This window comes from Agelaius phoeniceus, chromosome 3 (assembly GCF_051311805.1).
Source record: "Agelaius phoeniceus isolate bAgePho1 chromosome 3, bAgePho1.hap1, whole genome shotgun sequence".
Classification (NCBI taxonomy): Eukaryota; Metazoa; Chordata; class Aves; order Passeriformes; family Icteridae; genus Agelaius; species Agelaius phoeniceus.
The window spans coordinates 35,660,212-35,675,472 of record NC_135267.1 but is presented as its reverse complement, the minus strand read 5'-3'; the positions used below and the strand labels follow the sequence as shown (position 1 = coordinate 35,675,472).

Below are 15,261 nucleotides of genomic sequence, written 5' to 3'. Positions count from 1 at the left end.
GGGCAGACTGATCATTGCCTTTGGGCTTTAGTCTGTGTTTTATTGCATTTTTTTTTTTATACTTTTTCTGAATTGACTACTCCAACTGCACAGTTTCCAGGGCCAAGTTCATTTATAGTCCACATGGAGAACATGAATACTTGCTGCTTCAGAAACAATAGGAGGATGTTACTCTGCTGCTGATACAGAGTCACTGATGAGAATGATCCTATTACCATTCAGTTACTAACTCCTTAATCAAAGCTTTAACTAGGTTTATAATCCAAGAGAAAAAGCTGTGGCCACACTGGGATTCAGATGCAAAGTCATTCACCATTAAATTCTAGTGGTAGGAGTTTTGTTTTCTCACTCTTGCCCTGAGGGAATGATCAAAGTCAATCTGACAGCTGACCGTCTTTGCAGTCCAAGGAAGGAGAACTGCCTGAACATGGAGAAGGAGCTAAATTCCCACCCTTTTTGGGTTGGCATTTCATATCAGGTTTGAATCTCATATTATGTATGTCTCTCAGGGATGGTGAGTTTATCAGTAAATGAGTTTATTGCATATAGTTATGTGATCATTGTGACACTTCCCAAGTGTCTAAAGTAATTTCCTGAAAAAATAATATGAAGATCACAAGTGTTAGTCAGTGATTTTTAAGTAATCAAATGCAGCCGAAAAGATAGATATACAGGAACTTGGGCCAAATCTTGGCTATAACCTTATGTCTGAGCTATGTAGAGTATGGTATACTCCACTATCCTTTTTGTGAGAAGGTAGAAATGGGTTCCATTTCCTGAAATTGTTGCCATTCCTGTTGTTAGCAGAGGCAGAACTTGGAGATCATTGAAGAAATGAGCCATTGAGAATCTGATGTAAGTTAAATTCTACCATCAGTGATGTCTGCTGTTGTCATTCAAAGGCATTTTTCACTGTGATATTTTAGCCTTGGCTCCTAATCTTGACCTAAAGTACCTGGGTGTTTTTTCAGAAGTGTCTGGTCCTGACACATAGTGAAGTCCTGACACAGCCTATGTCTTGCTCTGGACCCTTGTTTCATCTTGTAAAATACACATAGTTAATCTCTGTCTTGTCCTCTTTTCAGACAGAAGACAGTGGCAACAAGGAGTAGTTGATGGAGTTCCTGACAGCGGATGTTTCATTTAATTTCACTGCTATAGGGGTTTTCAATATACTAGCATGATTTTTTTTTTCTTGTCTGTGAATTCATGTGAAAATGAATTATGGAGCTGGACTGCATTAGGAAGTTGCTGTGCTTTAAATTAATTCTCTCTACAGTCAAATGGGACCTTTGGATGTTTGGAAAGTCCAACCACCAAATGCTTTCCTGTTTTGTATACTATGGATGGGAGTTCTCATCTTCATTCCTGTTCCAGAGATATTGACCGGCAGGATGAGGAGGTGGTTAGTTTTCTGTCACATAAGGAAATACATTGTGGCAAACTTGAAAGCTCATCTTCTTTTCTAACTTTCCCAATAATTTTACAGCTAGACAGGTAAAAATAGGTTGCTTTCTAGATACTCCTAGTCTCCAAATTGTGTTCATGGGTATTCTGAGCTACAGCCCACAATAACTCTTAGCATTTTGCAGTGTATGGACAAATGGAAGTAGGAGATTGTGACTTTTTATGACTTTTATAAAGAGTTGGCACAAGGTTATATAGTTTAATTTGGACTATATTTTGCTAGCTTTTGCACATATGGAATAGCATCTTTCTCTGCAATAATCATACCTATATAATTCTGTCAGAATCTGTCCTACCAGCTGGAGTGAGCTATTTCACACTGTATCTGATATTGTTTCCTTTTTATCTGTTGGGGCAGAGAGCTTTGCTGTATATCCTGATATCCCATGGCTCCCCTTTTGGGGCTCTGTTCACACATCTTGATTCCATCTGTACTCTTGAAGAGTCCTGCTAGGTGGAACATGTATCTGTCAAACACATGTCCATTCTGGACAGCAGCCCTTTACGGGTCACGCCTTGAAACATCGCTAATTTGATTTCAAAGGGAGCTATTACAAAATGCCTTTTGTGTTGTTAGCCCTCAGGAGAAGGACCTCAGTTGGACACAGTGAAACTCTGCAACTGCTTTAGCTGTGGTGTTCCTTGTTGGAACAGATATAAGAATCAGTCAAGTCTTTGTCTTGGAGCGCTGCACCTCTTCAGAAGTCCCCTGATGTGAGAGGGGATGGCTGAATATGTGCTAAAAGGTCCAGGGGACAGAATCTTAGTGATCCACAGCATCCATCAGATGCTGTTGAACCACCTCAGGAAATGAGTGGAAATCTGACTCTTGTTTGACTACCCTGAGTCCTGAGAATGGCGCAGTGGGTGCAGAGGGTTGACGTACACATCTGTGTGCTCCCTGGCAGTGCTTTGAAGATCTGTATTGCAGCCTGTGGCTTTTTATGATGCAGTCATGTGCATTTTTAAGACTTAGAATTAGACACCTTTGTGCTTGAAGTTAAGCATGACTGTGACTCATTCAGCTGTCACTCTTACAGACTTGGTGTGAGAACCATATGGAAAGGAAGAAGTATCCCAGACCCAAGATGCAAGTTTATGGATTGCAAGACAGGAGGCCAAACACCAAAACAACATCTAACAAAAGTGAGTACTTGGTAAAAAATTCCACTTCTAGTTGGTGAAATTTCCAACATAAATTAAACCATTTTTTTGAAGTAGTGGCTTTTCCCATTGGTAAGCTCTGAATCTTCCCCTACAGCTAATTCACTATTTTCAGTTAGTTACAGTTAGTGCTCATTGGCTGCACAATCTCTGATCACATTAGAGCCACAGTAGTAGTCTATCTGGCATTTGTAAACAGGCAACACTTGGGACTTCGTAATATTCTAACTCAGTGCAGTAGTGTGCCAAAATAAAGGTCATTTCAATTCCATATTAAGTCATGCGGTTCTGAAGTGACATGTATTTAATGATTTTTCTCCAGTAAATGAATGATAGCAAGTATTAAATCAATATGCTTTGATGATATGCCCACAAAAAAAGGCAAAATCTTTTCAAAAACATTAAACTGATATTTTACCAGAAAAAAAACCTCCACAACCCATAACAAGGACTCAAACTCCTACCCAAAGCTTCTGCAATGAAGAAAATCAGACTTCTTGGCCCTTTCCAGATGACAGTTTGCACATGTTTCACTGTAATTTATTTATGCTTGTCCATCTGCAGAGTGGGGCTGATCTTTTGATAGAGGTAGAAGAGCATGAAGGTTGCAATTTGAGCTTGTCACAGAAGCTGTATCACAAAGCTCATAACAGGACCAATAAAGAAGTGGAAAACAGGTCCTTATGTGTATGAAGCCTGTAATTGTGCATAGACATGTTTAAAGTCTTCTCATTTAGCAAAGCCTTCTTGTCTTCCAACTCTGCATAGTGTTCCAGGTAGTTTCTCTCTGCCAACTTTCTAGCAGTCTATGGGCTCAAATAGACACAAACTGGAGCACAAGAGGTGCTGTCAGAACATCAGGAAACACTTTTCATGGTGAGTGTGGTCACTCACAGATTGCCCAGGAAGGCTGTGAAGTCTCCATCCTTGAGGTATTCAAAAGCCATCTTGACATGGTCCTGGGCAACTTGCTTCAGGTAGCCCTTCTTGAGCAAGGTGGGTGTGTGAGATGACCCCCAGAGGTCCCTTCCAATGTCAACCATTCTATGACTGATTCTGTGTCTGCTTGATCTGGGCTGCTGGCATCTAGTTATTCAAAGGCCTAAAGGCATTGAACAAAATCTGTTGGCCAGTCTTGGTTTTGGGAGTGTTGCTTTTGGTGTTAGCAGTTGGTCATGTGCCACTTTAAGAAACTAACAGCTCCTTCAGCATGGAATAGGCGAGAGAACTGTTTTGATTCTTGGTGGTGATTCTTCTTTGATTCTTGGCTCTTGAGTGTGCGGGAGGAAAGGTTGTATTTGGGCTTCCTCTCCTAGGAGGAAGTGTGAAGATTCCAGGAAACAGGATGAACACTAGTGAATGGCTGGTAGTGTGAACACTGGGGATGTACACCTCACAGCAGTTTGTAACAAAGCCTTTACCAGCTGGTGCTTGCAGAAGTTGATTCTTAATACTCTATGTTGTGTTTAGTAGTCAGAGGATGAACTGTCTCTTGAGCTGGTCATACACCTAGGCGTGTCTTCTGTTTGGTCACTACTCCCATTGAAATAAAACTGATGATAAACTGTAGACCAAGAAGTCAATACTGATTGCACAATAGATTACCTGTCCCCTTGAACCTCCTGTCTGACCTCACTGAGCAATAGGAATTGGAAGACATCAGGGAAAATTTGTTATTAGGCTGCAATCCTAGAATGAGACAGCTAAATTAATTCCAATTCATTTCCTTTGGTGACACATTTTTCTGAATGGCTCTTTAAGTATTCAAACTGCAAAAAGTCTGCAATGTTGCATACAGATGATAAACTTTCCTGTGTCGCTCAACTGGTCAATTGCTTTTTTGGGTCAGTGGTTATATGACATTATTTAATAGAGGACAGCTAAATCCATATAAATAATCATTCAAAAACCAGAAAGAGATTGTGTACTTACTGTCTTAGGTCCGCTGGGGTAATGATGAAACTTAATAATACAACCATTCCTTACCACTCTTACAACATGTCCTAAAATGTTTTACTATCAATAATCATGACAAATATAATATGATATTCCTATTTTTCCAGTGCATGGGCATGAGCACTTGCATGAGCTTCGATGATGATCATATTTGGCTTAAAAATTATTTTAATAAATTTTGAATTGTTTCTAGTCATATCAAATTCAATGCCAGAAGATAAATAAAATGGTTTCAGGAATACTTTTGATGCTGTGCTTAATGCATTCATAGTAATAGGATACCAAAGTTGTTATCTTTTGAATGCACGTGGCATGGAACTGAGAAATATCTTAAGACAACAAAATACTTGTCTTTGTTACTTTTTGACTGATACAATCCAAAAAAGTTGGTAGAAGTCCTCTTTTGAGCAGAGATAGCAGGATAGCACTGCACTTTGCCATGATTTCTGTATAGGTGCACACACATCATATCACTGGTTTTAATTGTCTCTGTTGTCTGTCAGGGTAAGTTAAGCTTCAGGTCCCGTTTTCCATTCCAGATGCTGTCACGGTGCCTCTGTGCTGAGAACTGTGGCTGCTCAGCCCCCGGCGCTGGCACCGGGGCTGAGAGGCGAGGAGCAGCGCAAGGGCCGGTGTCAGAGCCAGGGGCTGAGAGGCGAGGAGCAGTGCAAGGGCCGGTGTCAGAGCCGGGGGCTGAGGGGCCAGGAGCAGTGCAAGGGCCGGTGTCAGAGCCAGGGGCTGAGAGGCCAGGAGCAGTGCAAGGGCCGGTGCCGGGGGTGTCAGAGCCGGGGGCTGAGAGGCGAGGAGCAGTGCAAGGGCCGGTGTCAGAGCCAGGGGCTGAGAGGCGAGGAGCAGTGCAAGGGCCGGTGCCGGGGGTGTCAGAGACGGGGGCTGAGAGGCGAGGAGCAGTGCAAGGGCCGGTGTCAGAGCCAGGGGCTGAGGGGCCAGGAGCAGTGCAAGGGCCGGTGTCAGAGCCAGGGGCTGAGGGGCGAGGAGCAGTGCAAGGGCCGGTGTCAGAGCCGGGGGCTGAGGAGCGAGGAGCAGTGCAAGGGCCGGTGTCAGAGCCAGGGGCTGAGAGGCGAGGAGCAGTGCAAGGGCCGGTGTAAGAGCCAGGGGCTGAGAAGCCAGGAGCAGCGCAAGGGCCGGTGCCGGGGGTGTCAGAGCCGGGGGCTGAGAGGCGAGGAGCAGCGCAAGGGCCGGTGCCGGGGCTGTCAGAGCCAGGGGCCGCCCGGCACTGCGGACTCGGGGAGCGCCCCCGGGATGCAGCTGCGCTGTGGGACCAGCACAGGTCGGGCTGCAGAGCAATGCTGAAGGGCCGCCTGTGCTGGCAGAGCGTCATGGTTCGTGTTTCACAAGAGAACTGCATGCACTCTGTGGGCCTTTAATGTCTCTTGTTTTATCCCAAGACCCATCTCCTTTTGAAAAGACATTTAAAAGGTTCTAATATGTATGTGGGTAGGATTCTGTTCCTAGTAGGAGAAAATTTTTTCAGACCTTGCTTGCAAATTTTTGGAAAGAGGGGGCACACTGTTACATAAACTTGGAACATGAGAAATGTGAATATGTTTTGTAAATGATGCATTTGCTCGAACGAGTGATCACAATCAAGCAATCTTAATTGTTTTCTTTTCTATAGAGTAATCTTGCAGTCCTACAAGAAATAATAAGAACACCATGAAAACAGTCTCCAAACTATATTGTTGAATTTTAAGACTTTAATTAGAATATGTACATACAGTTATTGTCATAAAATCAAAGCTATTGCTTCCACAATAAACATAACTTTGCAAAAAATGTAGAGATCCTATATCTATACTAATAGCTTAAAAGGCTAATGGTGGGAAATGCTCTTAATTACTTGCCTGTAAAAATATGAATCACCGCCAAAAAACTTTTTTGGCAAAAAAAAAGTTTTGCCAAGTAAACTTTGGCAAAAGTTTCCTTTTGACTTTTGCTGTTACATAGAACTACTACTGAGTTGGTGCTTTATTTTAAAAATTAGGTTTTTTGGAGGGGACTCCCCAAACTTTCTAGCTTGCAGTAAATCTCTGTTTCCCTCTGTGTGCATCCTCTCCTCCTTAGTGGTTCTTTTAAATTCCAAGATGCTATATGCTGCCCCTGGCAGAAATGTGTATCTCCCAGTGGAACTTTCATGCTACCTGCATACTGGTAGGTTTTGAGAAAAGGCAGTGCACAATCCTTCTGACTTGATCTACATGGCAGCAATTGTGACATTGGGATACATATCTAAAAAAATAATTCAGGTGGTATTGTAGTGTTGGAGATGTTTTTGTTATACAGATTCATTTTCAGTACTTTATAAGAGGAAGAGACTGTTTTTAGTATTCAAGGAGGGATGACAGATTGGAAGTTATGTTTGGGATGGGCTCTTGTTGCTACTGAAAATAACTGTGGAGTCTCCAGGGAGTCTATTCAACTCTGCCATATCTATGTTAAAAGGAAAGCACGTCAATTGTACTGAAGAACTTGGATAACTTTCACAAAACCACTTCAGTGTGACTTAGTTTTTTTATCAGTTTTAAGGAGTGATGTACCTTTTTCAGACAGGATAAGGATATGAAAAGTAAATAAATCATTCCTGTGTCCAGAATGAAGGAAAAAGCCCCTGGATTAGGAGGAGCATGGAAAAATATACTGTAAATATAAGTTTTACTGCATTTAATATCTGCAGTGCTGGCTGTGGCAACCAGCTTTCCATTGTCCTGTTCTGTGGGCTGCAAAGTGGCTGTAAAAGTCTGCTCAGAGTGACCATGTTTCAGTCTTTTCATGGATATAAATACCCATTATGTGAGACAGCAAAGAATCAGACCCAGGTATGGATTGTATACAAATAGTCAGTAGACTCCCTTCTAGATGCAGGGAGTTTCTCTGCTCAGGGCAAAGGATCCTCAGCTCACTAAGTAGCTGCTCCACTTAATTGTTCCATACTTCTCTTGGCCAAAATATTTTTCCCTCCCTTGGAAAGTGCACCTTTAAGAATAACCAATGAAAATGATTTTTATGATGCTTAATTTGCCCTTGACAGAAAAGCTTTCTAATGGAAGACATTGTGTCACAAAATGGGAGCTGTGGTTTAGGCTTGGTCATGCTGCCCCTGACTTTTCCCTGCATGACTGCATTGTAGCCTGAATTGATCATGGCAAGCAAACTGAAGCTGTTAGTTCATTTAATTGCCAGTTCTGTGTCTGTGCAGTAAGTTAGTCAATGATTCCTCTGAAATGACTGCTGCTACACCACCCAGCAGCTGACGTGGCCAATGGATGTGTATTGATGGGGCTAATGGAGTCACTGAGCCAAGCTCACATCTAGCAATGTCACAGCTCTCCAGATATTGGCCATGATGGTGATTTGTTCTGCACAGTGTCCTGAAAGCCCAGTCAGTATCAGAATCCAATGTACTGGTTTGGATGATAATAGCTGCAAGGCTGAGGAGGGTACATGAAACTTGAAAGAAGAGAGTAAACAGCAAAACCAATGGTGCTGATGGTGGAGCAGGATGCACAGACTATCTTTACAGTAATTTAGATACAGCATGACTGGGGATACCTTAAGGAGTGAATATAGTAGTGATTTTTAGAATATTGAGCTTAACAATAATATTTTAATTAAAAAGAACTTTATGATGAACTTTGCTGGCCATTCTGAACCTAGCAAACATAGATGATGAATTTTTTTACGAAACAGATAAAAGGGGAGTTTTGATTAATGTTAGAAAGACCAGCAGCAATCTTACTTAGTCTAGGGAAAATTTATTTTACCTTGAGTGCAGCAATGGACCTGTTACTCATCTGAAAACATCTTGTAGAAAACAGCTGTTAGGTCACTAGTTCACCTCATCCTGAAGATAGGATTTCTCTTAACTGTATTCTCTCTTGAGATGTTTTAATGTTATTTTGAAAGCTAATATTTATTTAACCCTATTTTCCCTCTTTTGCATCTCTAATGCTGGTGTTAATAATCTCTGCCTCTAGGATGTTTTGCAGCATTTGCAGACTCACCACTTCTGATCACTGACTACCTTGGCTATATCTGAAGTATTGATATAGAGATGAAAACCTGTGTGTTCCACTAGTAACCAGTCTCTGCCTCCTTTGCATCTAAAGAAAATTATCTTTTTTTAATAGCTTCTTTTTCTTCCAAGATTGCTCTCTCTTTGGAATCACTTTCCTTAAAAGTGTCCTTGAGACTTATGTGGGGGACCATGATGATCATCTTCATCAAAAAACAAGAAAGCAGAACTACCTGTAGCATCAGAGAATTATTCCTCACATGTACAGTTGGATAAGATGGGATTAATGCAACATCTCAGAATAACTAATTTTTTTCAGAGCAGAGGTATTTGATTGTTATTTACACTGATAATCATTCCATTATTCTAAGAATTTTTCTAGAAAACAGGATTCTGTATATAAACTGAGAACTTTGTATTTCTGGGAGGGAGGTTGGTGATGATACTTAGTGTTGTACAAATGAGCTGGGATAATGATAAGGAATTTGCAACCACCTAGTACTGTGTGAACCAGCCAGAGAAACCTGCCTGGGGGGTATAAGGGAGAAATTACACAGTTGCATTTTTTTTTATGCTGAGATCAACTATGGGGCCTTGACCAACAATTAGTTCTTTCTCAGAATGAAGAAGATTAAACAAAACTGTGTTCCATTGGGCAGCACTGGAGCAGCACTTAGCTAATGAAGGTGCTGTAAGCCTGTGGAAATGTTGGGAGGTAGTCTTGTTTCCCTGCTGCTTTTTGCAAGGGAAAAAAGCTGAAGCAAGACCATTATAGGACCAGTGCTGTGCATTCATGGGAATGTAAAACTCAACTTTAAGAAGCTCTTAAGAAAGAAACTGGTTTTTTAAAAATTTTTTCTTTTAAAGTAATCTTTAAAGTAGTATTGGCAGAACTTAACAAATAGTCTAAAAATGCTACTTTATTAATGTACCTAGGGAACAATAGGTATGTAATGGTACTTAAACAGGATGTTACATCTGGCTCACCCAAATCAGGGTTCTTTTGTAAGAATAAGGTTTGATAATATAAGTATTTCAGGATCAGATTGCACTCTGCATTGGAAATTTCTCACAGTTAATGGTTCCTCCAGCTAGTCATTCACTGCCAGGAAAGCCCTCTTTATTGATTATTATTGTATATTAATGGATCTATCAGATATTTCTTTGGCAAGTTTCTTGGTTAAATTTTCTTTATTGATTTCTCCCGGGGATAAATGAGCTGCAGAAGTGGAAATAGGCAGTCCTCTTCTGCTAGATCTGGATATTTAAATGTATTTTCAAAATATCAGCTCTATTACAGGAGCATTTGGAGCAGACATTTGGATTCCAATAAAGCAGCGGATTTCAAGACTTTTTATTATATAAGGATTAACTCAGAAAACAGATGGATGGACTATGTCAAGAATCCTAGCATGTAGGGAATCATAGGAGGGCAAATTTCCAGCAAAATTCTAGGTTTCTCTCTTCAGAATTGTCTGTGAAGAAGTCAAAACTCTCTGTGCAAATCAAACTGCACATTTTCAGCTACTGCTGTTGTGCGTGCAAATGGAAGTTTAGGAAACATAAGTTTAGTAATTTCCTTGAAATTGATTGAGCCAATATCTGAGAGGTGATTGGATGAATTTATCAGTGTTCTAGATATAGCTTTTCACATTATAAACAAAGCCATTAAGTGAAACATAGGTACATTCACTGAAATGAATTTCATTCATTGGAGATGTTGGGGCAAATGAAATGCCTTTTTGCTTTCTGAAAAGATGGCAGTACATTTTTCACTTTTGCTAATATTTAAATCATGCTTCAAAGTTAACTCAAATGACTACTTTGATGGAGGAGCAGGTTTTATGCAAACCAAACCTTCTTTTTTTTTACATAAACATTTTTTATGGCAGGTTTTTGATAGCACCTTGTATAAAGACACTGCCTTCGAGAAGAAACATTGGAATTTGAGGATTGTTTGAAACAAATATATATGGATATGTTATATGTCATAACTGTGCAGCCTTATATGCACCTGGATCAAATGGACTTACAATAATAATGGACCAAACCTGCAATAAAATTCTCTAATATTTCAGTGGACATGATTGCATGTGAAGCTACTTCAGAATGAAGTTCATGATCCTGGACCTCTTTTCTGAATATATGTATGAAAATGCTTCATAAAAAAAATCATAGTAGAGGGCTTCTTACAGTGTAGGGAATTACACCCACAAGGCTGCACAGTAAGATGTAATTTAACCTTATACATGTGTACCAGAATTTGCATGATTAATTTTTACTGCAGTTAAATCTGATGGTAAAACTAACCTGTGGATTAAACAATAATTGCAATGAAGGGGGAGGTTCATGCAGTGTTTTTGCTACCTTGTCCTGCAATAAGATAAAATATCAAATGGACAATATTTGCAGAGTTACTGTCACTTCTCATTGGTCTATCATATTTTGGTTATAAACCTAAGAAATTTAAACTTGAGGTAACAAATTTTGGCATTAAAAACTAGGTGTTTACATCTCAGTAATTGATCCAGAATAAAATATAATTTTGAACTGCTAGAGAATTAAAGCAGTTGTTCAGAATGTGTGAATTCACTAACTCCTGTTTTGGAAGCACTTGTCAGAATTACTGTTTTTTACACAATCAGTTGCTACATAAAGGCAAAACAGGTTCTAAAAATTAAGCTAGTTGTTACCTAGCAAGAATTGCTGCAACTTTATGCCCACATTATCTTCATGCCCACACTATGAACTTTAGTATCCTACTTTTCATACAAGTATTTTATATGATTTTTCAGACAATGGGCACAATAATTCAAGGCTTACTGCCTTCATTTGAAAGTTAATTTGGATGAAAGTAAGGTTTGTATTTAAAGCACAAAAGCTCTTCCTGCATAAGTGCATGTGTGGACAGTTCTAATTCAGGAATCAAAATGTCTTCTGGTTTCACTTAATCTACTTTTAATAGTAGTGTTTAGCTTAATCCTTCATTGAACTGGAACAGGTCTACATACCAGTCCAGCTCTAAATTATGTTGGAAAGAGAATAGCTTTTCTGAATAGCTACTATTAATGTTGGAAATATTTTTGCAATTATTTAGGTCTAAGTTTGATCTCAGCATGCATTGACATGTACTGCAGCCTTTCAAATCTCAAGTCTGAATTTTTCAACTCATCAAATAACAGGCTGCAATTTGAATACTCAGAAGACTGGTCTCCAAAACAGAATTGAAGATGTATTGAGTATTTGTGACAGAAGTGTAACTGAGATTTGTGGCTTTTACCAATCTCAAGCTACAATTGGTTCTCTGTTGGTTATGGGAGTAGTAATAGCAGTATTTAACTGAAAAGGAGGCCGTGATGATAGTCATTAATTGAACAAATTGAACCACTGATTGTTTTGATACAGAGGAAATAAAAGCATGGGCACAAATCCCATCAATCTCACTTACATGGTGCTATGACTTAGGAATAATTTCTTGTGTCAAAACTTAAGGCTGTCAGCTCTAAGGAGCAAGTCTTGTTATCTCCAAGTGTCTGAACTGTGCTTAACCAACTAGAACTGTTGTATGGTTAAGAGCTTTAAACATAAGGGCAAAATATTATATAGGCATCTTTTTGGCATTTCAGTAGATTCTGAAAGGTAAAAATAAAATCTTCGCACTTAGACTTTTGGGGAACTCAAGTAATTATTTTTCTTTTTTTTTGTTTGTTTTTAAATCATCATTTATGGTCCTTATGCAGTTTATAGAAAAGTGATGTGCATACCTGGGTTACTCTGAAGGTCAAATACTCTGCATATTGAACATTTCAAGCTGCTGTCCTGCTTAAGTTCCAAATCATTAGCTTAGCAAATGGGAGCCTAAATATAAACAAAGTCAATAGGGAGAAAAAACCCACTGCATAGTATGTCTAATGATAGAAAAAGCTACAGAATGCAAACATAAATTTTTAATTCAACATTCTTTAATTTAAAAAAACAACAAGCCCACACCACCTCCACTCCCCTCCCCCCTGACAAGCTTGCAAAAACTAGGTCTGAATTCCCAGTGGGAATAATGAGCAACAGCAAGAGTGAATGCTGGGAGAGTAGAATGCAATTGTATTAGTCTCCATCACAATGGGAGGTAAACCCAAATCATTTATAAAACGTAAATGCTGGCAGAACACAGGGAGCTCAGAGCACCACACTGCAGGTGTGATTTATGAGGCTGGGGACTGGCTATAAATCAAACCCTTTTGTTTTAAATAGTACTGCTTCAACGCAGGAGATCATTTTACATGTAGAGGAAATGATGAAAAAAATGCAGTACATTGCATCCCAAGAATATTAGAGAATCAGCTTTACAATGTGACTATCAGGACCATGCTCAGACAATGGGTATCTGATACTCAGTTTAACGAATTCTCCCACTGCTGAACAGAGTGCCCTAATCTAGCAACTCAGGTTTGTTTCAAATGTATTAATCATGGGATCTATTTTGTGAGACCAGCTGTTAAAATCGTTGCACTTAGGATCAGGAATACATTGGCTATTCTTGTTAACTAGCTAGAGGTGTCCTTTCATGCCACCAAAAGCCCTGCCTGTTTCTATGTTATTTGTATTTTTCCTTAATTCTAAAGGTTGATGGGCCTCATTATTTAGTGGCCTTGTCCTATGGAAATGGGTGAATAAAACAATTAATTCCTAAAGATTCAAATAGAGAGTAGGCATCCTGCAAAGTTCTGCTCAATTGCAGGAAAATGCAGTCTGGCAAGGAGAAGTGCTTTTCTCCCTCTATTGGTTATATAATTATCAAATGGAAGAGATTTTAAAGGTAATGAGAAAAGTGATTTCTTCTGCTCTGTTTTCTGGATCTGCCAGAGTTTATCTTGGCTGCATATTTTGCATTCATTTTACATGCATGCCACTAGAGCCTATGGTATATGCATAAAACCACACTTTATGTATCGTGCAATGTGGGCCAGAGAAGCACTTTAAAAAGCTGAGAGAACGAAAGGCCCACATAAAGGTAGGTACAGCAGTTATATATGTTTTCAAAGAAATTTAAAGTGAAACTAAAGCTGCCTGTATTGCACTTGTGCGTATCCTGACCATTTGATGTGTTGCCCTTCTCATGGAATTGTAGAATGGTCTGGGTTGGAAGGGACCTTAAAGATCATCCAGGTCCACCTGCCTGCCATGGGCAGGGGCACCTTTTATTAGACCAGGTTGCTCAGAGCCCCATCCAACTTGAGTTGAAATGCTTCCAGGAATGAGGCATCCACAACTTCCCTAGGCAGCCTGTGACAGTACCTCAACCACCCTCACAGCAAAGAATCTATTCCTCAATCTAATCTAAACCTACTTTTTTATCAGTTTGAAGGCACTCCCTCTTGTTCTGTCACTATATGTCCTTATAAAAAGTTACTCTCCATCTTTTTTGTAGTCTCTATTCAGATTGTGTAATTTCACAATTAGGCCATCCCTTGTCTTTTCCAGGCTGAACAAACCCATTTTTTAAAGCTTTCCTTCACAGCAGAGTTGCTCTATCCCTCTAGTCATCTTGGTGGCCCTTCTCTGGACTCACTCCAACAGGTCCATGTCCTTCCTGTGCTGGGGAGCCCAGGGCTGAATGCAGCCCTGCAGGTGGGGTCTCAGCAGGGCAGAGGGGCAGAATCCCCTCCCTCACCTCTTCGCTCACTGTCTTTGATGCAGCCCAGGACATGTTTGGTTTTCTGGGCTGCAGGGGCACATGGCTGGGTCATGTCCAGGCTCTCACCCGCAGCACCACAAAGTCCTTCTCAGCAGAGCTGCTCTGGATCTGCTCATCCCCAGCCTGGATCTATACTGGGGGTTGCCCTGACCCAGGTGCAGCACCTTGCAATTAGTGATGTTAAACCTCATGAGATTCACTAATGATTTATCCATGTGAATGTAAAAAGTTGCACTGATAAGTAGAGTGCCTTTATGTAAGCAAGGAGTCAAGAAACAACCTGCATTGAAATGCTTTATTATTTTCCTAGAGTCCAAACTCCACACACTATGGAAATACATGTGCACAATTTCCAGGTTCTGGTGTTGATAAAGGCAATATCAGCTATTGCTGGAGGCATTAATATCAATTGCTTGAGAGAGGAAAGTATCATTTCACTGAAATAATTGTTTTTTTTCCTTACTTATTATTATAAAAATACATCTAGTGGCACATTTGTGGGGCACTCTATAAATGTAAAAACATATTCCCTGCTCAGTAGACCTTGCAGTCTAAATTAGGCCAATGCATGAAAAAGATATATTGATGATGAACAGAGAAAAGAAACAAGTGACTAAAATTGCTTTTACCAATTCGTTTCCAGCTGATAATGGGCCAGACTTTTAAAGGTATTTGGCCTTCTGTTTTCTGAAGATTAAAGTGCTTAAGTGTCTTTAAAAATGCAGTCATTCTACATGTAAAATCTAATGCACCACAAAAAGCACATTATGTGGGAGTTGAGCTACAATGGCATTGTGTCTTTTGAATCTTACATTGTCCTGGACACTAGAGTCAGTTTGGATAGGACTGCCCTAGTTATGTAGTCCTCTCAGGTTGCAATGCCATCTGTAATCTTTGTATCTTTGGTGGTAGTGGTGTGTTGTTTTTTTTTTTTCCCTTTGGTTGCTTTTTT

The 15,261-nt window shown here is 40.0% G+C and overlaps 1 long non-coding RNA gene across 1 annotated transcript in view; it reads left to right on the top strand.

Annotated features, from left to right (window-relative positions):
* The window catches only part of LOC143693697 (uncharacterized), a 230,250-nt gene that overhangs the window by 145,899 nt on the left and 69,090 nt on the right, over window positions 1-15,261 (top strand). The window contains exon 3 of the long non-coding RNA XR_013181634.1: window positions 2,508-2,613. This is a non-coding gene — a long non-coding RNA (uncharacterized LOC143693697). The remainder of the gene's footprint in view (window positions 1-2,507; window positions 2,614-15,261) is intronic.